Genomic DNA, 26,329 nt, shown 5'->3' on the forward strand with positions numbered 1-26,329 from the left:
CAACGCGATCAGTGTGCATTTTGTCAAGAAGTACGACATTGGAAAAAAATGCCCACAGTTAATGGGAGAACAGGGCGATCCTAAGCACGAGGATCCAGATAAAAAGTGAAGGGACTCTGTTCAATCTAATGGAAGGGCCACTGGACTAAAAGAGAGGGGGGCTGGACTCATATGCCACCAAAGAGCCCACAGTCCGGACGACAGCCCTGTAACCCCCCATGGAAAAAACAGAACCAATATTTTTAGAGCTATTAAGGTGTTAAGAGAAGACTTTCTTGCACTTAATGGACTACCACTGCCCCACTTCTCCGGCAAAACCTGTTGTGTTAATCAAGGGCCATTATCCCATTCAAAAAGGAGACTCCCTGCAGCTAAAAATGCCTTAAGCAGGGGTCCTCCAGGCTCTCATTGTCTCTTGGGAAGGAGGGTGGAGCCTTCCTAGCCAGAAGCAGAAGACTGATATTATCACCCAGGCCCGGACAAGGCTTGCGCGGCTTTGCACCCAACTCATACACGCAGTTGGGATTATTGCCAGCAGAGGATGGTTGGTTCACTTAATTGGACTTAAAGAATACCTCCTTAGCACTGGACTGGCCTCAGAGGGTCAAAAAAAACTATTTGCTTTTCAATGGCAGAAACCCAGAAGCAGGTGTAACCACTCAATACACCTGGACCCAACTTCCCAGGGGCTCAAAAACTCTCTCATCTTCCTTGGGGAGGCATCAGCCCGTGACCACCCCCCAGAAGCTTCTTGCTTGCAACTGCCCCCATATGCTGATAACCTTCTATTAGGACACCCCACGGCAGTCGGGTGCACAAACAAATGCCTTACTTCAGCACCTGGAGGACTGTGGGTATAAAGTGTCTAAAAGGAAAGCCCAGATTTGCCAAAAAGCAAATGCAGTATCTGAGGCTCACCATCTGGAAGGGGGACGCAGCCTAGAAGCAGAGAGGAAGCAAGCCGCTTGCAGAGTGACAGAACCTGAGACTAAAAGGCAGGTGAGAGAGCTCCTGGGAGCGGTGGGTTTTGTAAATTGTGGATTTCCAAACTTTGCAGTACTAGCCAAACCCCTCTATGATGTGACAAAGCGGGGAGACAAGGACCCCTTTGAATGGGGATTCCAGCAGCGCCAGGCCTATCAGGAACTGAAAACAAAACTAATGTCAGCTCCAGCTTTGGGGCTGCCTGATTTAACAAAGCCCTTCACATTATATGTGGCAGAAGGAGAAAAAGTGGCAGTTGGGGTCCTAGTCCAAACAGTAGGACCTTGGCCCAGGCCTGTAGCTTACCTCTCCAAGCAGCTGGATGGAGTTTCCAAAGGATGGCCCCCATGCTTAAGGGCACTGGCAGCAACTGCTCTGCTGGCACAAGAAGCAGATAAGCTAACTCTGGGACAGAACCTAAATATCAAGGCACCTCAGGCAGTAGTGACTCTAATGATTACCAGAGGGCACTACTGGTTATCAGGTGTTAGGCCGACCAAATACCAGTGTCTGCTATGTGAAAATCCCCGCATCACCATTGAAGTCTGCAACACCTTAAACTCCGCCACTTTGCTCCCAATGTCAGAGGGTCCCGTTGAACACAACTGTGTTGAAGTCCTGGACACAGTCTATTCCAGCAGTCCTGATCTTTGGGATCAGCCATGGACAGTAGCAGACTGGGAGTTGTATGTGGATGGGAGCAGCTTTGTCAATCCACGAGGGGAAAGATGTGCAGGCTATGCAGTGGTAACTCTGGACACTGTAATGGAGGCCAAATCCCTGCCTCAGGGCACCTCAGCTCAGAAGGCTGAACTCATTGCTTTAGCTAAAGCCCTATAGCTAAGTAAAGATAAGGTTGTAAACATTTACACTGACTTTTGATATGCCTTCCTGACTCTCCAAGTACATGGAGCACCATACAAAGAGAGAGGACTGTTAACTTCACGGGGAAAAGGAATAAACTTTCAGCATGAAATTTTGCAGCTGCTAGAAGCAGTCTGGAAGCCCTGGAGGGTGGTGGTCGTGCATTGCAGAGGACATCAGTGGGCCCACACCTCCATAGCCCTGGGAAATTCCAGAGCAGATTCAGCAGCTCGTAAGGCAGCATCTGCTCCCTACCAAATAGCAGTTACAGCCCCGCTGATTCCCCAGATCCCTGATCTACCTACTTACTCTAAGGAGGAAAGAGACTTTCTCCAGACAGAAGGGGGCAACTGACTAAAGAAGGGTGGGTCCAACTGCCAGATGGAAGAATATCAGTACTACAGCTGCTAGGGGCAGCAGTTGTACACGCCGTACATGAGACTACTCATTTAGGTCAAGAGTCGCTTGAAAAGGTATTGGGCTGGTACTTTTACATCTCACACTTAGCAGCCTTGACCAAAACTGTGGCACAGCGATGCATTACATGTCAGCAACACAACACGAGGCAGGTTCCAACTATTACCCCTGGAATTCAAGCTTATGGAGCAGCTCCATTTGAAGATCTCCAAGTAGACTTTATTGAAATGCCCAAGTGAGGAAGACATAAGTATTTTGTGGGTCCTGGTGTGCACATACTCTGGGTGGGACTGAAAGAGCCCATGAAGTAACCTGTGTGCTGCTTTGAGATCTTATCCCTAGATTTGGACTACCTCTGCACATCAGAGCAGACAGTGGACCACCATTTGGGGCAGATTTAGTCCGGAAAACAGCAACCGCCTTGGGTATCACCTGGAAGCTGCACATTGCCTACCGACCTCAGAGTTCCAGAAAAGTGGAAAAAAATGAACTGGAGCATCAAAAACAGCTTAGGGAAAGTGTTCAGGAAATAAGATTAGAGTGGGTGCAGGCACTTCCCTTGGGGTCATTCAAAATTAGAGGCACTCCCGTGAGGAAAAACAGGATATTCCCCTATTAAGCCTTATACCATAGGCCCCCTCCCCTACTCTGGGCACTCCTAGGAATTCCTTGGGAGTGGGGAGAGATTCAGTTAGGATGCTAGTTACCAGCTCTAAGGAGAATCCCTTAGGATACTTCAACTTAAGTAAATAACAAATGTCCTATAAGGCTTTTTCTCCCCAGTTCACCCTTTCTCACTAGGTAATCACATGTGGATAAAGGACAGGAGTACAGCCCCTCTAAAGCCACAATGGAAAGGACCTCAGACCTGATCCTGACCAATCCCACAGCTGTGAAGGTAGAGGGAATCCCAGCCTGAATCCACCACAGCCGTGTAAAAACCAGTAACAGCTGAGACTTAGACCAAGGCAAGGACTGCAGAAACACCTTAAAAAGGACAACAAGCCCTGCTCCAGCCCAGAAGCTGGCTGGTCCACGCACGGCCAAAGCATAAGGAGATTCATTGTGGGACTTGTTCTTCTTAATATTTGGACTTGCACAGTAGGAACATTAACTAATTTCGAAGAATGCCCTCAGTATGTACACCAGGTAGGGTGTAAAAGTTACTGCCATTATTTTGTCCTTCAGTTCTTATAAATGTATGGGGACACAGAAGGGAACCTGTTTATATAATGGTACTCAATATAAGGTGTGTAATCCATGAGATGGACAGGTAGCTGTGTCAGAGGCATCATTAATCCTTCTTTCTTCCTATTATCTGTTAAGATAGGTGAGCTGTTAGGGCATTCAGTTTACTTTGCTAGGGAGAAGAAAGACCTAAAACTAGGGAATTGGACAGGTGATGAGTGGCCACCGGGGAGAATTATTGAATACTATGGGCTGGTCACATGGGCTGAGGATGGCTCATGGGGATACCAGACCCCTATCTACATGCTCAACCAGATCATCCGGTTGCAGGCTGTTTTGGAAATACTAATGAAACAGGCAAAGCTCTGTCCCTCTTGGCCCGACAAGAAACTCAAATGAGAAATGTGAGTTATCAGAACCAACTGGCCCTAGATTATTTGCTAGCAGCTAAAGGAGGAGTCTGGGGAAAATTCATTCTAACCAACTGCTGTCTGCACATAGATGACCAGGGGCAAGCCGTAGAGGATATTGTGCAAGACATGACCAAACTGGCACACGTGCCTGTACAGGTGTGGCACAGATTTAACCCTGAGTCCTTATTTGGAGGTTGGTTCTCTTCCTTGGGAGGATTCAAAACCCTCATCATAAGTGTTCTAATAATAATAGGTGTTTGTTTACTGCTCCCTTGTCTACTGCCCCTGTTCCTTCAGATGATGAGTGGATTCATCACTACTGTAGTTAGCCAAAAAGTGACATCACAAGTGTATTATATGAAACATTATCAGCCTGTTTCTTCAGAAAATCTGGAAAGTGAGAATGAAAGTGAGACCTCACTAATATTATAAAGTGGTGAGGGTCTCAAAGGGGGAGATGAAGAGGGAGACCCAAGCATCTCAGATCAACTTCCCCTTTTCATTCCTAAGACTGTAAACTTCCCCTTTTCATTCCTAAGACTGTAAACCGAAGCCCTTTTCATATGTTAATTCTTAAGACTGTAAACTGAAACCCTTTTGATATGTAATTCCTAAGACTGTAAACCGAAACCCTTTTCATATGTAATTCCTAAGACTGTAAACAGAGACCCTTTTCATATGTTAAGCTATAAACCTAAGATTCTTCCACGTGTAACATCTAAAGAATAAGCCTATATAAAGAAGGAACCTTCCTTTGTTAGGTGAGCTTGCATATTAGGCAAATACGCCACCTGGCTCCTGGCCGAATAAACTCCTTCCTCCAATATTCGGTGTCCAAGAGATCTGTTTCCCACGGCCGCTCCTGCAACAATACAGCAGAAGTGGTGCTAAGAGGAAAGTTCATAGCATTAAATACCTACATCAAAAAGTCTTAAAGAGCACAAATAGATAATGTCACACCTCAAGGAACTGGAGAAACAAGAACAAACCCAACCCAAACCCAACAGAAGAAAAGAAACAGCAAAGGTCACAGCAGAAGGAAATGAAATTGCAACAAACAAGCAAAAAAATACAAAAAGATAATTGAAACAAAAGCAGGTTCTTTGAAAAGATAAACAAAATTGACAGACCATTAGTGAGATTAACCAAGAAAAGAAAAGTGAAGATCCAAATAAACTCAATTAGAAACAAAATGGGAGATATAACAACAATAACACAGAAAAACAAAGATCATTCAAAGCTATGAACACCTTTATATACACAAACTAGAATATCTAGAGGAGATGAATAAATTCCTGGAAATATACAACCCTCAAAGAAACAGAAACTCTGAACAGACCAATAACAAGTAACAAGATTGAAGCAGTAATTTAAAAATTGCCAACAACAACAACCAAAAATTCCAGGACAAGATGAATTCACAGCTGAATTCTATCAGGCATTCAAAGAATTGGTACCAATCTTACTGAAATTATTCCAAAAGATAGAGAAAGAGGGAATCCTCCCTAACTCATTCTATGAAGCCAGTATCACCCTAATTTCAAAACCAGGAAAGGACATAACTAAAAAAGAAAACTACAGGCCAATACTCTTGGTGAACATAGATGCAAAAATCCTCAACAAAATACTAGCTAACCAAATGAAACTCTGTATCAAAAAGATAATACACCATGATCAAGTAGCTTTCACACCAGACATGCAGGGATGGTTTAACATATGCAAGTCAATAAATGTGATGCATCACATAAACAGAATTAAAAACAAAAATCATATGATCATCTGAATAGATGGAGAAAAAGCATTTGACAAAAATCTAGTATCCCTTTATGATTAAAACCTTCAGCAAAATTAACATAGAAGGGATATACTATCTATGACAAACAACAACCAATATGATACTGAACAGGGAAAAGTTGAAAGCATTCCCTGTGAGAACTGGAACAAGACAAAGGTGCCCACTTTCACCCCTGTTATTCAACATTGTACTGAAAGTTCTAGCAGAGAAATCCAACAAGAGAAAGAAATAAAAGGCATCCAAATCAGTAAAGAGGAAGTCAAACTGTCACTGTTTGTTAATGATATGATTGTATACCTAGAAAACCCTAAAGACTCATATAAACTGATAAATGAATTTAGCAAAGTCTCATGATACAAAATACATGTACACAAGTCAGTAACACTGTTTAAAATGACCAAGCTGAGAGTCAAATCAAGAACTCTACCCCTTTTACAGGTGCAAAAAACAAAATAGAAATATACATAATCAAGGACGTGAAAGATCTTTACAAGGAAAACTACAAAACTGCTGGAAGAGGTCACAAATGACACAGACAAATGGAAACACATCCCATGCTCATGGGACGGATAGAATCAATATTGTGGAAATGACCATACTGACAAAAGTAATCTACAAATTCAATGTAAGTGCCATAAAAATACCATCATCAGAACTAGAAAAAACAAACTTAAATTCATATAGAACCAAAAAAGAGCCCACATAACCACAGTAAGACTAAGCAAAAAGAACAAATCTGGAGGCATCACATTACTTGACTTATACTACAAGGCTATAGTAACTAAAACAGCATGGTACTGGTATAAAAATAGGGACATAGACCTATGGAACAGAATAGAGAACACAGAAATAAAGCCAAATATTTACAGCCAACTGATCTTTAACAAAGCAAACAAAAACATAAAGTGGGGAAAGGAACCCTATTCAACAAATGGTGCTGGAGTAATTGGCAAGCCACATGTAGAAGAATGAAGCTGGATTCTCATCTCTCACTTTACACAAAAATTAATGCAAGACAGATCAAACACTTAAATCTAAGATCTGAAACCATAAAAATTATGGAAGATAACATGGGAAAAACTCTTCTAGACATTGGCTTAGGCAAAGAGCTCATGACCAAGAACTCAAAAGCAAATGCAACAAAAACAAAGATAAATAGATGGGACCTAATTAAACTAAAAAGCTTCTTTATGGCAAAAGAAATAATCAGTAAATGGATAACCCACAGAGTGGGAGAAAATATTCACAAACTATGCATATGACAAAGGACTAATATTCAGAATCTACAAGGAAGTCAAACAAATTAACAAGAAAAAACAAATAATCCATCAAAAAGTGAGCAAAGAGCATGAATAGAAATTCTCAAAAGAAGATATACAAATGGCCAACAAACATATGAGAAAATGGGAGGCCAGGCATGGTAGCTCACACCTATAATCCCAGCACTTTGGGGGCTGAGGCAGAAGGATCACCTGAGGTCAGGAGTTCAAGAACAGACTGACCAACATGATGAAACCCCACATCTACTAATAATACAAAAATTACCCGGGCGTGGTGGTGTGCACCTGTAATTCCAGCTACTCAGGAGGGTGAGGCAGGAGAATTGCTTGAACAGGAGATGGAGATTGCAGTGAGCACATATTGCACCACTGCACTCCAGCCTGGAAAAAAAAGTGAGACTCCGTCTAAAAAAAAAGAAAAAGAAAAAATGCTCAATATCACTAATTATCAAGAAAATGCAAATCAAAACAACAATGAGATACCACCTTACTCTGGCAAGAATGGTCATAATTTAAAAATAAAAAAATAACAGATATTAGCTTGGATGTGATGAAAAGAGAAATTTTACACTGCTGGTGGGAATGTAATCTAGTACAACCACTATGGAAAACAGTATGGAGATTCCTTAAAAAACTAAAAGTAAAACTACCATTTGATCCAGCAACGCCACAACTGGGTACCTACCCAGAATAAAAGAAGTATTATATGAAAAAGACACTTGCATACACGTGTTTATAGCAGCACAATTCACAATTGAAAAAATATGAACCAGCCTAAATGTCTATCAACCAACAAGTGGATAAAAAAAATGTGATATATATATGTGTGTATATATATATATACACACATATATATATGAATACTACTCAGCCATATACCACATTTTATATATATGGCATATGTAATACATATACATTTATATATATATATGGAACACTAATCAGCCATAAAAAGAAATGAAATAATGGCATTTTCAGTAACCTGGATGGAGTTGGAGACCATTATACTAAGTGAACTCAGGAATAGAAAAACAAACATCATATGTTTTTACTTATAAGTCAGAGCTAAGCTATGAGGACATAAAGGCATAAGAATCATATAAAAGACTTTGGGGACTAGGAGGAAGGGTAGGAGTGGGGGAAGGAACAAAAGACTACACACATTGGGTACAGCACACATTTCTCAGGTGACAAGTTTACCAGAATCTCAGAAATCACCACTAAAAAATTTTTCCATGCAACCGAACACCACCTGTTCCCAAAAACTTTTGAAATAAAATTTTAAAGTAATTTTTTCAAAAAAAAAATTGGATTTGTCTATAAGGTTTTATTAAGAACTAGGTTTGACAGCAATAGTACATTAAAGCAAAGGTGAATTTTGGCTTTTTCTGTTGAATAAGATTTTTTGTAATATGAGAAAAATAATGAAAGATTTTTGTTTCCCCTTTGAATAAACTACAGGAAAAAAGAGTGGAAAGAAAAGAGACAGACTGTTTGGAAAGCTCAGTCTTCCTTCTATCAATGAGTAAATGTTTTTGACTTTTTAAAATCTTTGAGTTATCATTTTGGCAAAATAAGTGACATGGTGACCAGGGATTCTGTTTTATAAGATCAAGTGTTTTTGAACCTTTGATTTTTGACAAACTTTGCCAAATCAAATTATAAATTACATCTTTTTCTGACCTATTTGATTTTTTAGATATTAAGAGCCCTAAAGTCCAAAGATGACATATTTGGTTTATTTGGTATATTAAAATCATATAGAAACCCTTGTTGGGTACGAAATGGTGTTTAGTTTCTTTGGGCTGTATTTGTATAGATGTGTTACTGGTATGTGTTCCAAACTTATGGGAAGCTCCTATAATTCTGATATGACTTAGTGTATATTGTCAGAAATAATTATGTTAGCTTTGTTAATTATTGTGTGCCACAGAAGTAACCAAATTTCCTTGTCACTTGTGTCTTTGAGTATGGCTATCCTAAGTCTTTCTTTCATCCACAGATAATTTTTGTTTTGTTTTGAATCCTTTTTAAAAGGTGATTTATTATCAGCTATAGGACTCTGACAAGTGCCTTTGAATGTAGATCTCTGATGACTTTGGAAAGTGTGCCATTAAAACAGAGAGGAAATAACTTCCAAGACTCTCTTGGAAAACTACTGTGTTCATTAATGTCAAGCAGAACAGGAATTAATTGCATAGACTGAACTAGTAAAAGATTTAAATAGTTTTTTCATGACTTTCTGCTTGAAATATTGCTGATCCTTTCTGTTTTGTTTTTCAGAGTCAAGAAAACTTTTTTGGGGGGATATTTATAGCTTTTGGCAATTGAGTGGAGTATACTCTTGTGAGTAAAATTTGGAGCATATCTTCTTTTACCTGATTTATCCAAAATTTGAAAACTATTTGTGAGTATTCTTATGACAACATAGTTATTTGTGTAAGTGCAGTAAGAATCTGTTTTCTTTGTAACAGGACACAATTGGAGAAACTGGTTATTTTATGAGGACTTTGACTGGAGTGGTATTCTTTTAAATATAAACACACTGCATTAAGGAATCAAAGTTGACTTATAGAGCCAATAAAAGCCCCTAGGGAAAGCTAGCTTCATTCCTTGTCTTCACAATCTCTGTACAAGCTTCCTGACCTGCAGTAAATAAAGAACAAAGAATGTCACTTTCTGACAGTCCTAGGAGCTGCAAGTGATCTTGGGACCTCAAGAGAAGAGGAATTCACCCCTCATGCAGTTATTTGCAAGCACAAACTCATGGCTGGGCTCAAGGCTTTAAGAGGTCTAATCTGAGATTCCTTATGGAACAAAGTTTCATCAAAGCTAATTTAAAAAGAGCCTGCATGGCGAATAATTATTCTTCATGTACTTTATGCAAATAATTAGGCCAAGTGTAGTCAGGTTAAAACTAATCTTGCAAACAAATCCGTCTACCATGATTTATTTTTAATAAAAGCTAGGGTTGGAAAGAGAAAAGTTGTTTCAAAAATCTACGATACACCTGTGGTTAGATTCTGGTCTTGTCCATTGTTTTTTATTTTTTCCTGAAATTTAGGCTGACCTTGTTTGTTTCTGTGAACCAACCAGTGATCTCCAGCTGTTGCTCGAAAGAAATAAGACGAATGGGTAACACAAAAATCTGGATCAGTATTCTAATTCTAGCCATGTATTGGGATCAGCTAGCAGCCTCATATCAGCTTGGTTCCAAAAACCACCCCGTTGATGGAAAGCCTTCTTATTTAGTCACTTGGGTTAATCTTATTTTGCTTTACTGTTGTGGACCATATTGCTGTTGTACTCTTTGTGTAGAAATGCAGGATAAGCTTACTCAATGTTTTCTTAAATTGAACACATTGATCTTCCAGATATCACTTTTTGTCAGAACTCAGAGTTATGAATGGCCCTCAGCATATCAACACTTTCTGACTGAGCTTCTCTCTACCCTGGATATGAGACCCCAATACTTAGGCAGGAATATCATTGCCCCATTCAGCCTGAAGAAGTTGCTGAAGATGGACCTTCATCCCTCTGGAACCCATAGGATTGAGGGTCCCCATGTAAAAGGGAGGGGGAAATATGTTAGAGGCGTTCAAACCAGAGTGACTCCATCTTGAGTAAGCGCTGGTTAAAATAAAGCTAAGACCCACTGCACTGCATTCCCAGGAGGGTAAGCATTCTTAGTCACAGGTTGAAAGAGGAAGTAGGCAGGACTGATATTACAAGATACAAGTCATGCAGATCCTGCTGATAAAACAGTATGCAGTAAAGAAGCTAGTCAAATTGCACCAAAACAAAGATGGTGACAAAAGTGACCTCTGGTCATCCTCACTCCTCATTATACACCAACTATAATGTATTAGCATGCTGAAAGATACTCCTATCAGCACCATGACAGTTTACAGATGCCATGGCAATGTCCAGAAGTTGCCCTATATAGTCTAAAAGGGAGAGGAACTCTTTTAGAGTGGGGAACTCCCCACTCCTTTCCTGGAAAACCCATGAATTGCCCACCCCTTGTTTAGCATATAATAAAAAAATAACCATAAGTATATTCAGTCAGGCAGTTCATACTGCTGCTCTGTCTATTGAGGAGCCATTCGTCTGTTTCTTTACTTATCCAATAAACTTGCTTTCACTTTTAAACAAATGTGCTGTTCTTTGTTGAGGATGCTATACAAGCTGATATCCAAAGCCATCTCTTTGAGAACTACTAAATTTCTGAGTGACTCCACCTGTACGTGAAACAAACATGTCAATAAACTTTTGGCGTTTTATCTTGTTAATCTGTCTTGTGTAACTGGAGTCTGTTCTAAGAACCTGCGGTTGTCACTATTTTTCTCCTCCAGCACCATTCAGGGGACCCACTGAGGAGAGGACCACATGACACCACATGTGCTTCTCATCAGCCTTAGAATACTCTCCAGCTGGGGCATATTCCTGTGTTACATCTTTTCAGCTAGACCAGGATTTGCCACATCTATTCTCTTTTTAGTGCCCCTGACACGCCCACCCTCCATCTTGCCACACACACACTATACACATGCAAACATCTCCAATTAAATTAGGCTATAGCGGACTTTGGGATGGAGGGAGGTGCTAGGACCCCACGCCCTGCTCTGCCTGTAAGCAGCAGTTCACTGACACATTTGCTTTTCTGACAAATGTGACTAGATAACCCCTGAAAGTTTCCAGCTCTAACAGTCTATGATTCAGTAAATTGTTATCCCAAATGATTATATTTCACAGGACTGTATTCAGCCTATATGCAGATTATCAACCCCCAGGTAGTCTCTGAGAAAGAAAAACGCCCGCCATCTACTTTGCAGACCCTGAGACTGTGGTTTATATAAATAGGGACTGGTGTGGCTGGAAAGCCTGTATTCCTGAGGCTAGGTGCAGTGGCTCATGCCTGTAATCCCAGCAGTTTTGGAGGCCAAGATGGGAATATTGCTTGAGGCCAGGAGTTTGAGACCAGCCTGGTCAACATAGCCAGACCCCATCTCTACAAAAATGAAATAAAATTAAGCGTTAGCCAGGTGTGATGGTGCATACCTGTAATCTCAGCTACGTAGGTGGCTGAGGTAGGAGGACCACTTAGGCTGTTTAGTTTGAGGCTACAGTAAGCCATAATTGCACCACTGCAATCCAGCCTAGGTGAAGGGTGAGATCTTTTCTCTAGAAAAAAACCAAAGAAAGGATGTGTTTACTATCAGCAGCCTCCACTCAGAAATCTCATGGGATCACCTCACTGGGCAGCAGACAAATTATATCAACTCTATATTACGCAAACACTCCAGACCACAGGGCAGCAAAATAGAAGGAAGATTTATTAAGGGAATAAAACATCTGAAAACTTAGACTTATTCCATGGCAAACCAAACCGTTTTCCCAAGCGCCGCTTACGTTTTTTCCCAAAGCCCTTCTGTGCGCCACCTTCATTCTTCCTGGTGCCTTGATGGAGAAGGTACAACCTAAATAGTTTCCTCAATTTGCAACCCCTGAGGACTCCAGAGAGAGGGCATTGACAACAGCCTGTGATACTGATGCTCAAATCAATGTTTTAAACATTGAGCTCCAAAATAAACAAGATGAAGGAAAATAAGCAGCCCAATTTGTATTTCTTCAATCTTTGAGCAGGAGCAAACCAGATTTTTTGGCCAAATTCTTAGATTCTTAGCACTGCAACAAGAATTTTGACACTTAACTTCTAAAGGACCCATAGAAATTGCCCAACAAGAGGGGGCAAATGCGTGGGCCATTCAGGTAAATTGAGGTCCTGGGGAGCACTTCCCCCCTTTGGCAAGTTAAGAACCTGTTTGCCACAGGCCAGGCCTCATTCATCATCACTTCAGTACCGTCTCCTGACATCAGCGAGTTTTCGGCCCTTTGACAGCACCTGTCTGGCAGCCTGGGCTATCAGCTGTTCTCCTGTCATTCTGGCTGAGCACAGGAGACAGCCTTGGCCCAGCCCTGTGGAATCTTCCAGTCCACGCCCTCCTCCTCCCCGCAGCCCAACACACACACACACAACACCAAGGGGACAAATGAACTGTCAGTTTAGTTTCCCTACATTCAACAGAAGGGCACCAGATGGAAGGCTGCAGAATGCACCAAGCCTGGGCCTTTGTGGGGAGGTGGGCTGCTGGGGGGCTGTCACCATAACTACAGGAAAAGCACCACTGAAGTTTCTTTTTCGGCGCTGCCACTAATTACTGTGAATGTTTAATTCGACCTGTGATCAGCTATCCCCAGAGCCTCCTGTTACTGGCAGATGGCTTGTTTTCTTCTCTCTAGAAAGTTAGCCAAAGACCACAGTTGTGTTTGGTTGTTTCATTCTTTTTTAAAACACTGACTGGCTTAAGAATGCTTTGTTTTTGCATTTCATTGTAAGAGTCAGATGCCTCTAGATTTTCCCCAAACAAACACTATTCTGAGAATAAAAGGCAGACCTAGTAGCATTGACTAATTTAGTTTAAATATATTTAGTTTAAATTATATGTCAGTGAGCAAAAGGATAGTTATGCCCTTATGAGTAGACATTTTTTTTTGCATTAATTATTTTTATTTAAAGAAAACAGTATACAGTTAACCCAGTTTCGTGGCAAGTTCTTTAGCCTTTGCCTTTTCTAGCTTGGCAATGCGAGCCACAGACTTGGGACCCAGGACATTGCCTCCCCAGTGACGCCGGATCTCATCGTATCTGTCATTTTAATTGGTGCGGATAGTTTCCACCAGCTTAGCCAAAGCACCTTTGTCTTCCGGATTAATGTGTGTGTAGGCGACAGTGGTGCAGGTCTTCCTATGTTCTAGATGTCCCCGTCTTGCCTTCCCCTTGATGATGCAGTAAGGGACTCCCATTTTACGACAGAGGGCGGGCAGGAAGACAACGAGCTCAATGGGATCCACATCATGAGCAATCACCACCAGCTGCACTTTCTTCTTTTCCACCAAGGTGGTGACGGTGTTGACTCCTGCTCGAAGGACAGGTGGTCTCTTAGTGGGTACGTCCCCTTTGCCAGCCGCTTTCTTCTCGGCCCGGGCCAACAGCCTCTGCTTCTCTTGCTTCGTCTCTGGTCTGTACTTGTGGGCCAGTTTAAGCAGCTGGGTAGCTGTTTGGCGGTCCAGGGCTTGGGTGAATTGGTTAATTGCAGGGGGCACTTTCAGCCGCTTATAGAGGATGGCTCTCTGCCGCTGCAACCTGATATAGCGGGGCCATTTTACAAAGCGGGTGAGGTCTCTTTTGGGCTGGATATCTTGTCCAATGCCAAAATTTTTAGGCCTTTTCTCAAATAGTTGATTCACCACTTTCTTGGCCTCCTGCTTCTTAACGACAGCAGGGGCCGGAGCCACATTTTTCCCCGTGGCCTTCTTTCCTTTCAGCATCTTGGGCGGTAGGAAGAGAGCATGAGTAGACATATTTAACAGATCTGACAAGTAGATCCACATGAGGTTATTTTTAGTTCAACTTTTCCTATTTTTTTTTTTATTTTTTAAGAGTTAAGGTTTCATTCTGTTTCTCAGACTAGAGTGCAGTGCCACAATCATAGCTCACTGCAGTCTTGATATCCTGGTCTCAATCAGTCTTCCCTCATTAGCCTCCCTAGTAGCTAGGACTACAGGTATGAGACACCACACCCAGCTAATTAATTTTTTTGTCGAGATACGGTCTAGCTATGTTGCCTAGGCTGGTCTCAAACTCCCAGTTTCAAGTGATCCTCCTGTCTTGGTCTCCCAAAATGCTAGGATTACAGGCATGAGCCACCATACTCAGCCTTCCTGTTTATACATTGAAAATTGTAGGTGAAACCCCATCTCTACTAAAAATGCAAAAATTAGCAGGCATGTTGGTGCATGTCTGTAATCCCAGCTACTTGGGAGACTGAGGCAGGAGAATCACTTGAATCCAGGAGGTAAGGTTGCAGTGAGCCAAGATTGTGCCACTGTACTTCAGCCTGGGTGACAGACTGAGACTCCATCTCAAAAAATTTTTTTTTATTTTACTCACCAAGAATCACCCAGGAAAAGCTTAGGGTTAACATGTAGCCAGCTTTCAAATCAACACAGGATTGAACGGGTTTGGTGTGGCTCTAGAGGACACAAGTGAGATCAAGTTTCAACAGTGATGACAACTAAATCTATGTTTTAAAATCTATTCATATAAACTGTTGTAACGGCAAAGGAAAAACTCCCTTTCCACCCTCTGAAGATTTGCTGCTAAAATGAACTGACAATAGACAGATTAACAGGAGAAAAAGCATACAAATTTATTAACGTGAATAAGTACAGAATCATAAAAAATATGAGGCTCAAAGAAGGCCCAGACAACTGAGGCTTAAGTGGAACTTCTTCATAGGGGAGAGAGAGATGGGGGTGTAGGCAACTTTGAGGGGTAGTGAATGATTTTTAGGGGAAATAAATGAGCCCAAATAATGGGCAATGGGCCTGTGACAAAGTTTTTTTGAGGTCTAGGGGATGTGGTGGCAAATTACAGGAAGGTATGGGTCAGAACTGCAATGGGAACAAAGATTGTTCTATTATGCAGCTGAAGTCTCCAGGTAATCTCTCAAAACTGTCCTCAGAAGAATAGATGAAAAGTCTGGGTATGGTTATGACTTTTAGTCTTTTCTCTGGTGGTTAATTGTTTCTAGATATTTGATGTGATTTCTAGAGAGTTTTAAGATAGTTGCCTTTCTTCTGGAGGAACTTCTCTTAATCAGAAGTTCTTTGAAGGGAACTTCAGAGGAAACCCTTCCCAGTGCTTTGGCAAAGAAAGGTCAAGAGACAGGTGGGCAGGGGAAGCTCAGAGAAAGACCTTGGTTCACCACAACAAAGCACCATATTTTAGGGTATCATTTTCTGAGCCCCAACACTATGTCCCATAAAGGTTTGAGGCAGCTTACCAAAACATATATATATATATATGTAATATTTAAAGATAAATAAATATTTGAGGGAGTTGATGTCAGAAAAACAATATGTAAGAAAAGAATAAAACTACAATGAGGGCTGGGAATGGTGGTTCACACCTGTAATTCTAACACTTTGGGAGGCCAAGGTGGGAGCATCGTTTGAGGTCAGAAACTCAAGACAAGCCTGGGCAACAAAGCAAGACCTAGTCTCTAAAACAAACAAACAAACAAACAAAAAGCTTAGCTGGGTATGGTGGTGTAAGCCTGTAGTCCCAGGTACTGGGGAGGCTAAGGTGGGAAGATCACTTGAGCTCATGAATTTGAGGCTGTCGTGAGCAAAGATCATGCTACAGCACTCCAGCCTGGGCAACAGTGAAACTCTGTCTCAAAAAGAAAAAAAAAAAAAGCTATGTTGAAAATAACACAAGTAAATGCATGCTGTATAGTTCTATACACTTGCTACAGGGGAAAACATGCCATACTACAAGATAGTTATTTCTTCCAGAAGCTAAAGCAAACCAGCTATTCACAAGAAGCACAAACTTCTCTGCTGCTGGGATCTGAGGGAACAGCCTCAAGGCAGCCTTCCTGTTGGTATGGTCTCTGGCCAACCTACATCTGGCAGAGAATTACTGTATCACTGAGTCAGAACCAAAGAGGAATCATTTTTAACGCCTATTCATTATTATAATATGGTTTCTATTTAAAAATTAGAAAAATATTTTCAAAATAGGATTTTAAAAAAATCTACGAAACCCTTCTAGGCTCTGGAGATACAAAGAAAACAATGACTCTTTATCAGATCATACTATAATCTTTGGTGTACCTAAAATTTCTTTGTTAATCAAAAGGATGAGAAATCAAAGCAATGAAGTCTACTTCTAGTAAGAAAATGTACAGAAGGAGAAAAAGTAGTATCTGTTCCTCACCCATCACAAGGATCATAGCTAACACTGTTATAGCAAAATATAGACTAATAAAAGAAAAAAGTAACAAATTTGTGTAACAGAGTTTTACATGACATCGGAGCCTTCAGAAAAGAAGATCCAAAGACCCAAGAAAAGTGTATTTTTATGCTTGGATTTGATGAAGAATGGACGGTCATACAGAAATGTGACTGTACAAAAAGTGGGTATGACCTAATAGTACTAAACTGGAGGGAACTCTGCAAGGCCTATCTGTTCAGGTACTCCTTGTCGTCTCTGTCATTTCCTCCAGGTATAGAGCAGCCCACCTGCACGTGAGGTTCTTATGATCTCCTTCCAGGGAAGTTAACTCAGAGAATTCCTTTATGTCCAGCTCTCACACAGAAAGCTTGGGGAAGGTCAGAGTAACCGTCTTGCTTCTGAGACCCACCCCATTTTCTTCAGTTCACAGAAGTTTGGGGTTGCATTTTCTGAGCCCTGACAATCATTTAGTAGAGAGAATTCAAAGCGTCAAATGAGAGCTGAACTTCTGAATGCTAGAAAGTACCTTAGGAGTTATACTATTAAAACTAACACTGGCACCTGTCCCCAAATTCATATGGAATCTCAAAGACTCCAAATAGCCAAAACAATCTTGAAAAAGCAGAACAAAGTTAGAGAAGTCACACTTCTTAATTTCAAAACTTACTAAAAATCTACAATAGTCAAAACAGCATGGTACTGGTATAAAAACTGACACATGAGCCACCATGCCTGGCCTAAAGCCTAGTTTTAAATTCACAGTGCAGGGTCCTTGAGCCCATGAAGATGCCCCATAAATGTTTGATGAATTGAGTACTCACACTTCAAGGCCCAGCTCAAATGTCATCTCCTTTGAGAAGCTCTCCTCTCAGCCTGTATGCTCTGTGCTCTGGTGGAATGATTGTGTGTCTATTACCGCACTTAGCAGATGGTGGGATCGGGGAGCAAGTTACTTAGCACTCCTGAGTTTCCTCATGTGGAAAGCCAGCAATCATTCCTACCTCTTAGAATTACTCTGAGCATTATTAAAGGGACATGTACAATGAGCACAGAGCACTTAATAAATGAGTACTTCTCTATTCTACTATCAGCAGACTGAATCCTCCCTAGAGGGAACATATCTCTGCCTCTCTACCCCTTTTGTAATCACCTGATGGTTCTTCCTGCCTGCTACACAGACAAAACCAATTCACTGAGACTGTGGTATTGCAGTAAAGAAATAGTTTAATTAACATGAGGCTGGCTACATGAAAGAACTGGGGTTATCACTGAAATGAGTCTCCCTGAAGGCTCAAAGTGTAGAGTTCTTCAAGGATAGTTGGTGGGCAGGGGACTAGGGAATGTGTGGTGCTGATTGGTTGGGGATGCACTCATAAGGGTGTGGAAAACCCTCATGTGCTGAGTCCACTTCTGCATGAGGCCACAGGACCAGTTATGAGTCATGGGTCTCAGTGAGGTCAGTCTGAAAAACATCTAACCTAAGACCAGTCTTAGGTTCTACAGTAGTGATGTTATCTATAGGAGCAACTGGGGAAGTCACAAATCTTGTGACCCTGACCACTGACTCTTGAGCAGCAAGGGATTAGGATTATAGAAACTATACCTACAAACCAGGTGTGGTGGCTCATCCCTCTAGTCCCAAGCACTTTGGAGGCCAAGATGAGTGGATTGCTTGAGCCCAGGAGTTCAAGACCAGCCTGGGCAACACGGCAAAACCCCATCTCTACTGAAAATAGATAAATTAACCAAGCATGGTGACCCATGCCCCTAGTCCCAACTACCTGGGAGGCTGAAATAGGAGAATCACCTGAACCTGGGAGGCAGAGGTTTCAGTGAGCTGAGATCATGCCACTGCACTCCAGCCTGGGCCACAGAGTGAGACCCTGTCTCAAATACATAAGCCAGGCATGGTGGCACATGCCTGTAATCCAAGCTACTCAGATGGCTGAGGCATGAGAGTAACTTGAACCCAGTGAGCAGAGATAGTGCCACTGCACTCCAGCCTAGATGTCAGAGGCAGACTGAAAAAAAAAAAAAAAAAGAAAAAAAGAAAGAAAGAAAGGGTGGGGGAGAGAGGAAGGGAGGTGGGGAGGGATGAAGAAACTATGTCTACATTTTAGCAGATTCAGCCCCTTCCCTAATCCTAATCTTGTGTCCTTTCAATGGTTTGACAAAGATGGTTTCCATTCTTGAACAAGTAGGGAGTTAGTTTTAGGGAGGGGCTATTATCATCCCGCTTAAAAGTTAAACTATAAACTAAATTTCTCCCATGGTTATCTGGCCTACACCCATGAATGAGCAAGGATAGCCTGTGAGGCTAGCAGCAAGATGGAATCAGACATGCTAGACTTCTGTCACTGTCATAATGTTTCCATAGGTGATGTCACTTTTTCCCCTCACTCAGACACACAGCTCCTGGCCCCTGGTCAAGGGTCAGTTAATGAATGAGTGAGCAAATGAGTGAATGGATGAATGAATGCATATTAAATCAACGTATTGTCTGGGGTGTCGGGGGGTCTCCTGGGGTAGAAATGGCTGGAGACAGAGAAGCTAAGTTATATCATCCACAGCACCAACCTCAGATATTCAGTCTCTTTAATTCCATTTAAGCCCAAAGCAAACATTTACCTTCATGTGGCAGCCAATGGCCTCCCCAAGCCAGTTCCTCAGGACCTCAGGGTGCTGAAATCTCCCAAACTGCCCTTATGCCAAGGGCTTCTGCCAAAAGGTGGCATCACTTGGCTTGTGTTTTGGATTTCAGTATTATTTGTTTTTCCTCCTGCTCATGACCTTTCATAATGTCTGAAATATGATATTCCTGGCAGATTTGCTCATTCCTCTATTTTTAGGAAAAGATTGTAGGGCCAGAAGGAAAATTGCTTCTGAAGGTTCACTGAAAAATCAACTCACAAAAGTCAGATTAATTGGAGAAAAGGCATACAAAATTTATCAACGTGTGTATGGGGAGCATCACAGAGTGATTACCCAACCCCCCCAATGGGGTGCAGAAGCTTCTATGTCATCTTGGGATTACAGAAAGAATGTGAGCTCAGAGCATGGTCAAAATAAAGCTATGGTGATGAATGTGGTTGTGGGGTGGGAGGGGAATAAGAGCTGGCTAGCAAAGAGAGTCATGATGTAAATGAAACCTCATAGGTAGTAACCCTCAGAAAGAATAGATGGTAAATGTTTCTTTCAGACCTTAAAGATGGCAGATTCTTAGTTCATCTTTCCTGGATTCTGACAAGGAAAGGCCTGTCTTCCTCTATGCAGATTCTCTGTAGATGCAAATTTTCCCCATAAAAAGATAGCTTTGTAGGGCTACTTCTACAAAGCTACACTACAAAGCTACACTACTTTGTAGTGCTGGCTCTCTGACAGCCAGCTCAAAATATGTCAAATAAATGCATTTTAGGGTAAAATATTTTTATTTCCTTCAATATCAAAAGAATAATGCACTATTTCTGTAACTGCATTTTCTCTGTTAGTTCAATAGTGGTGACACGTGTTGTCTTGTTTATTAACTATAACAGTGGTTCTAACCTGGGTAATGGGTGGGTAATTTTTCCCCTGACGGGATATGTAACAATGTCTGAAGACATTTGGTGGGAGGCAGTGCTCGGAGCATCTAGCAGGTAGAGGCCAGGGAGGCTGCTAACATCTGGCAATGCAAAGGATAGCCCTCACCGCAAAGAATTATCTGGTTCAAAACATCAGTGGTGTTGAGGTAGAGGTATCACACTGTAACCTAATAGAAGAAGGATAGTCATCACTGTTAAATGGTAGTTTTTCAAAAAAGACAAAATCATGACTGTCATTCAGATATAAAAATAAACCCATGAAAAAGATTTTATTTTACTCATGAGGGAAGCAGGCAAATACTATAGCTGTTTTAGAAGAGACTCCAAAGAGCACATTTATGGATCAGTTGTATTAAAACTGATATGCAAATTGAGACAAACTGGTTTTCCCATAGTGAGGAGGAGAAGTTAATTGAACCTCCAGCAACCTACACTGTGGAGTGGGTGGGTGATTTACAGTGATTTACAGAACTGTAAAATAGCTCCCATGGAACCAGAATCATGCAGAAGGGTGTTCTGTTTACTATATCAGGGTGAAACACTTATGCTTGTCTGAATTAAATGTTTGCTCCATCAAGGTCAGTTTAAAGTCATTTGAGGATGAAGGACTAACTCAAAGAAAAGTTTCAACATCAGAGTATTATTTTCATTCATATTTTCTTAGATAGAGTCTCATTCTGTCACCCAGGCTGGAGTGCAGTGACACAATCTTGGCTCATTGCAGCCTCCGTATCCCTGGTTAAAGCAAGCCTCCTGCCTCAGCCTCCCAAGTAGCTGGGATTACAGGCAGCTGTCACCACACCCAGCTAATTTTTGTGTTTTATTGTGGCATCGGGATTTCACCATATTTGCCAGGGTGGTCTCAAACTCCTGACCTTGGGTGATTTGCTTGCCTCACCCTCTGAAAGTGCTGTGATTATAGGCATGAGCCACTGTGTCCAGCCTCATCTGGTTGTTTAGAGCAGACTTTCTGAAGCTTCAATGTGCATATGATCACCCGGAATCTTGTTAGCAAATTCTATTTTGCAGGTCTGGGATGAAGTTTGAGTCTAGGTGTTTCTAACAGGCTCCCAGGTTAGGCCAGCCAATACTACCAGTTGATAGACATACTTCGAGTAACAAAGGTTGGAGAAAAGAAATTTCTTTACTACAAAGTAAGGAAACCAAAGACACAGGCACTACAAATAGGTGTGGTTATAGATCTCACCAGTCTCCTGAACTGAGAAATAAGCCTTTGAAATCCATAAAACACCCAAAGCACCAGAATTTGCAGGATGTGGGCAAGACCAGGATACTAGGACTTCTCTTTGGCATGGAAGACTAGTACATCCAAAAAAGATGTAATCACCCAACAAGTTCATCCCGCTACTGCACAGACAAAACCAGTTCACTGAGTCCATAGTATTCTAGTAAAGAAAGAGTTTAACTTAAGTCCCGCCACATGAGACAACTCAAATCAGTCTCTCCACAGGCTCAGAAGCTAGAGTTTTTCCAGGATAGTTTGGTAGGCATTAAACTAGGGAATGGGTGCTGCTGATTGGTTGGGGATGCAATTCTAGTGAGGCAGGAGAATAGGGTCTGGAAGCAGGGAACATAAGGCCGATTCATGCTGACTTCCTAGAACTAAATAAAATGCCAACACTTCAGCTATGACAGGAAATATCCTCTCCATTAACATAGGGTGTACACCAAGTAACCAAAGGGAACCTCTAGAGGCTATTCAAACCCCAGAAAATTCTGTAACCAGGCTCTTGAGCACCTATGCTCAGGCCTGCTCCCACCCTGTGGAATGTATTTTTAATTTTCAATAAATCTCTGCTTTTGTTGCTTCATTCTTTCCTTGATTTGTTTGTGTGTTTGGTCCAATTCTTTGTTCAAGATGCCAAGAACCTGGACACCCTCCAGCAGTAATAATAGGGGTGTGGAAAGCAGTCTATGTGTGCTGAGTTCACCTCTGGGTAGGGGGCCACAGAAGCAGTTGAATCACAAGTCCTGGGTCCAGGTGGGGCCAATTTGAAAAACATCTCAAAAGACCAATCTCAGGTTCTATAAGAGTGATGTTATCTATATGAGCAATTGGGGAAGTCACAAATTTTATGACCCCTGGCCACATGCCTCCTGAGCAATAAGGATTATAGAAACGATTTACATTTTAGCAGAATTCAGGTCCCTCCCGTAATCTTAATCCTGTGGCCTTTCATTAATTTTGCAAAGGTGGTTTCAGTCCCTGAACAAGGAGGAAGTTAGTTTTAGGGAAACGCTATTATCATCCTTGCTTCAAAGTTAGACTATAAACTAAATTCCTCCCATGACTAGCATGGCCTGTGTCCAGGAATGAACAAAGACAGCCAGCCTGTGAGGCTAGCACAAGATGGAGTCAACCATGCCAGACTTCTGTCAGTCATAATCTTTGCAAAGGTGGCTTCAAAGATGGAAAGAGTTGCCTTTGGAGTCCAGATGAGGTAAAAATAATAAACAAATAAATAAAATAAAAAAGAAAACAAAGATGAGGGGGTGAATGTTGGATGAAAGACAAGGCTTTAAAGTGTCAACTTTAAATAATGAGGTTCAGAAAATATGATTAAGTATGGAGTTTATTCAAGCCCAAACGTTGCAGATGGCCACCTGGGAGGCACCAACTCCAAATGAATGGGGTGTTTCCAAAGTGGAGAAGTTCAGGTTTCACTTATGTAGGTAGAGACAGAGAAGTTTTAGCAGGACTACAACGTTTTCCATAGGAGAGCAGTGCACGTGTTGAAGCGGCTGCATTGTCTGGAGTAAATACCCCAGGTTTGTCATCTGATGCCATGAAAAATTAGGGCACGAACACACGTAGGAGTTTAGGAGCAGAGGTTTAATAGGCAAAAGAAAGAGAAAGGAAAAGAGCTCTCTCTCCAGTAAAAGAGAGGTGCTTCCGAGAGGAAAAAGACTGGCTGGTGGCAGAGTTTGCCAGATTTTATAGGCAGGCTTGAGGAGGCGGTGTCTGATTTGTGCAGGGCCCACAGATTTCTTCGATCAGTTGTGATGTATACATAGTGCATGGGGAAGGCTGGCCACTCCACCCTAATCTTATTAATCAAATGGATTTTCCAGCTGACCAGCACCATCTTGTCTGCTCCTTACTGTACAAATGGCTGGTAAAGGGAGGCGGGAAGATGGAGCCGCCATTTTGAGCATGCCTAATCCCTGGTAGCTTTTTCTGCCAGCATTCACCTGTGCCAGCTTCCAGCTTGCTTATCTATGTCTGCAGCTCGAGTTTACAGGCTGCTCTTTGTTAGAAAATGATTTGGAGGCAGCTTTTTATTAAAAAGGAAACTTACTGAGGACTCCAGTAGCCTCACAATCTAAGTAATTTCTTCTTAACTCCTCTCTCAATGTTACAGCAATTTGATGACAGATGGCTACTGTTAACAGAAAAATCAAACTCTGTAAAATATTTTAGAGTTTCATTCTGAGCCTATATGAATGACTGAGGCCTAGGGAAACACAATTTCGTGAGGTCCTGAGAAACTGCGCCCAAGGAAGTTGGATTACAGTTTTGTTTTGTACAGTTTAGGGAGGCAGGAATCACAGGCAAACACACACATCAGGAAATGGAAGGTACACATTGGTATGGCCTGAAAAGGTGGGATATCTTGAAGTGGAGGCTTCCAGGTTATAGGTAGATTCAGAGATTCTTTTTTTTTTTTTTTTCCTAAAAGACAGGGTTCACCATGTTGGCCAGGCTGGTCGTGAACTCCTGACCTCAGGTGATCCGCCTGCCTCGGCCTCCCAAAGTGCTGAGATTACAGGAGTGAGGCACCACAACCTGATTCAGAGATTCTTAATTTTGTGATTGGTTAAAGAGATAAGGCTCTATCTAAAACTTGGAGTCTGCAGAAAGTAATGTTTTAAGATAAGAATGTTGTGTAGCAAGATTCATGGCTTGCAGATATAACTTAACTCTTGCCTTGTATGGCCTTAGTCTTGTTTATGATTTGGCATCTTATTGCCACAAAGAGTCTGTTCTGTCAGTTGCATGGTCTCTATTTTAACATCAATATTGGTCAGTTACTGTGCCTAAAGTCCAGAAGGAGGGGGTATAAGAAAAAGTGTCCAACCTCTCTTCCCATTGTGGCTGGGAATTCTGTTTTTAAGGTTTTTCTGGGGTCTCCTTTGTCAGGAGGGTGTCTGTTCAGTTGGTGGTGGACTTAAGATTTTATTTTTAGTTTATACTACATTCTAAGGAAGATTACTTTATCACTCCATGAGGAAGGCAGTGATCTCAGGGGGTCTTGTTATTTACAGGAAAGAAAAAGACAGACATTGCAGCTGCATGCCACGTGACTTGGGCCACATAGCCACATTCCTCTCAAGGCTCAGAAGAATCTAAAGTTCCAACAGCTCTAAGTTTGAACTATTTCATTTCACAAAGGGCAAGGACTTCAGAGAGTAAGACAGGGGAGGGAGGATGAAGTGCCCTCCTGGAGAGAGGTATGGTCGGAGGTCCAGCCTGGGAGCATGGGGACGTGGAGGCAGGCTGGAGCCAGGTGTGGCTTCGGGACAATCACCTAGTGAAGGAAACCAAACTATGTCACCCCAAAATATATTTCCTTGACATATTTCAATGTGGCTAGTCAGAAGGGCTAGAAATACAAGTATAGCTGAAAAGCTGTTTTTTGTGGGTGAGGTTTGCATCTGCAGAGAAAATCTGCATTTATACAGCCAGGCCTTGCATGGCTTTAGTCTTGCTTATGATTTGGTATCTTATTGCCACAAAGAGTCTGTTCGGTCAGTTCTATGGTTTCTATTTGAACATTAATACTGGTCAGTTATTGTGCCTAAACTTCAGAAGGAGGGGGTTTTTCTTTTTCTTCCTCATCCAAATCCAGGAAAGATTAACTGAGAGTGTGACACCTTTGAAAACCTGAGAGAAATATTCACCATCTATTCTCTCTGGGTTCTGCTACCTGTGAGGTTTATCTACAAAATAAGACCCCCTTTACTAGCCAGGCCTCCTCTCCTCTCCCTCTCATAAACTTGTTTTACTACCATAACCTGTTTTGCCACGATCCAAGCCCCTGTTCTTCCTGTAACCTCAAGATGGTGAAAAAAGAAAAGAACTTATCTGAGGAATGCAAGTCCTTTTAATTATCAGACCCAGAGAGACATTAAAATGAGACCTCAGTCACACCCTACTCCCTGCTTGAGCTATGTAATCATCTCTTGAAACTGCTTGCTACTGCCACAAGTAGCTATAAATTAACCTAATAACGTCGCACCAGACACTAAAACCCACACCCTATAGCTTAACCCTGTATAGTCAATTGCTAATCAATGTCACTTCTGTAAATCAATGAGAAGTCCTGACAACAACTTTGTATCTGCCCACTCCCTGTTCCCCTTTTTTTGCCTGTAAAAATCCACTTGTGACTCAGCATGGTGGCTCATGTCTGTAATCCCAGCACTTTGTGGCCGAGGCAGGCAGATCACCTGAGGTCGCAAGTTCCAGACCAGCCTGGCCAACGTGGTAAAACCTCATCTCTACTAAAAAATACAAAAATTAGCGGGTGTGGTGGCACATGTCTGTAATCCCAGCTATTCAGAAGGCTGAGGCAGGAGAATCATTTGAATTTGGGAGATGGAGGTTGTCAGGTCCCCATATGCAAGCCTGGAGCCTGAATGTCAGGTCTCATATGCAAGCCTGGAGCCCGAAAGTCTGAAGTCCTGCCTGCCCCAGCTGATGTCTCCCACCCACTGCCTGCATTTGCCATTGTCCCTGATCATCCAGCAGAGCTTCCTTGGGCAAGCCCCTCACGCAACCCTGCCATCTTAACTGTTCTTATGATAATGTAAATACCTCTCACCCAACTCTGCCATTGTAACTAAACTTGTGGTCATGTATACTCCTTGCCCCTAACCCCCACCACTGTAACTGAACTTACCCTGCAACACCCATGCCC

General features: G+C 41.9%; 1 long non-coding RNA gene and 1 pseudogene across 1 annotated transcript; both read right to left on the reverse strand.

Annotated features, from left to right (window-relative positions):
* Positions 1–4,324: 4,324 nt before the first annotated feature.
* LOC116561527 lies at positions 4,325–4,553 on the reverse strand. Its single transcript, XR_004273472.1, has 2 exons — positions 4,498–4,553; positions 4,325–4,421 (listed from the first exon to the last, which is right to left on the reverse strand). It is a non-coding gene; the product is annotated as an uncharacterized LOC116561527 (long non-coding RNA).
* Positions 4,554–13,524: 8,971 nt separating this feature from the next.
* On the reverse strand, positions 13,525–14,333 carry LOC116561316 (annotated as a pseudogene).
* Positions 14,334–26,329: the final 11,996 nt, after the last annotated feature.

The sequence above is a fragment of the Sapajus apella genome, unplaced genomic scaffold (genome assembly GCF_009761245.1).
Source record: "Sapajus apella isolate SASKATOON/1434 unplaced genomic scaffold, GSC_monkey_1.0 scaffold29, whole genome shotgun sequence".
Taxonomy (NCBI): Eukaryota; Metazoa; Chordata; class Mammalia; order Primates; family Cebidae; genus Sapajus; species Sapajus apella.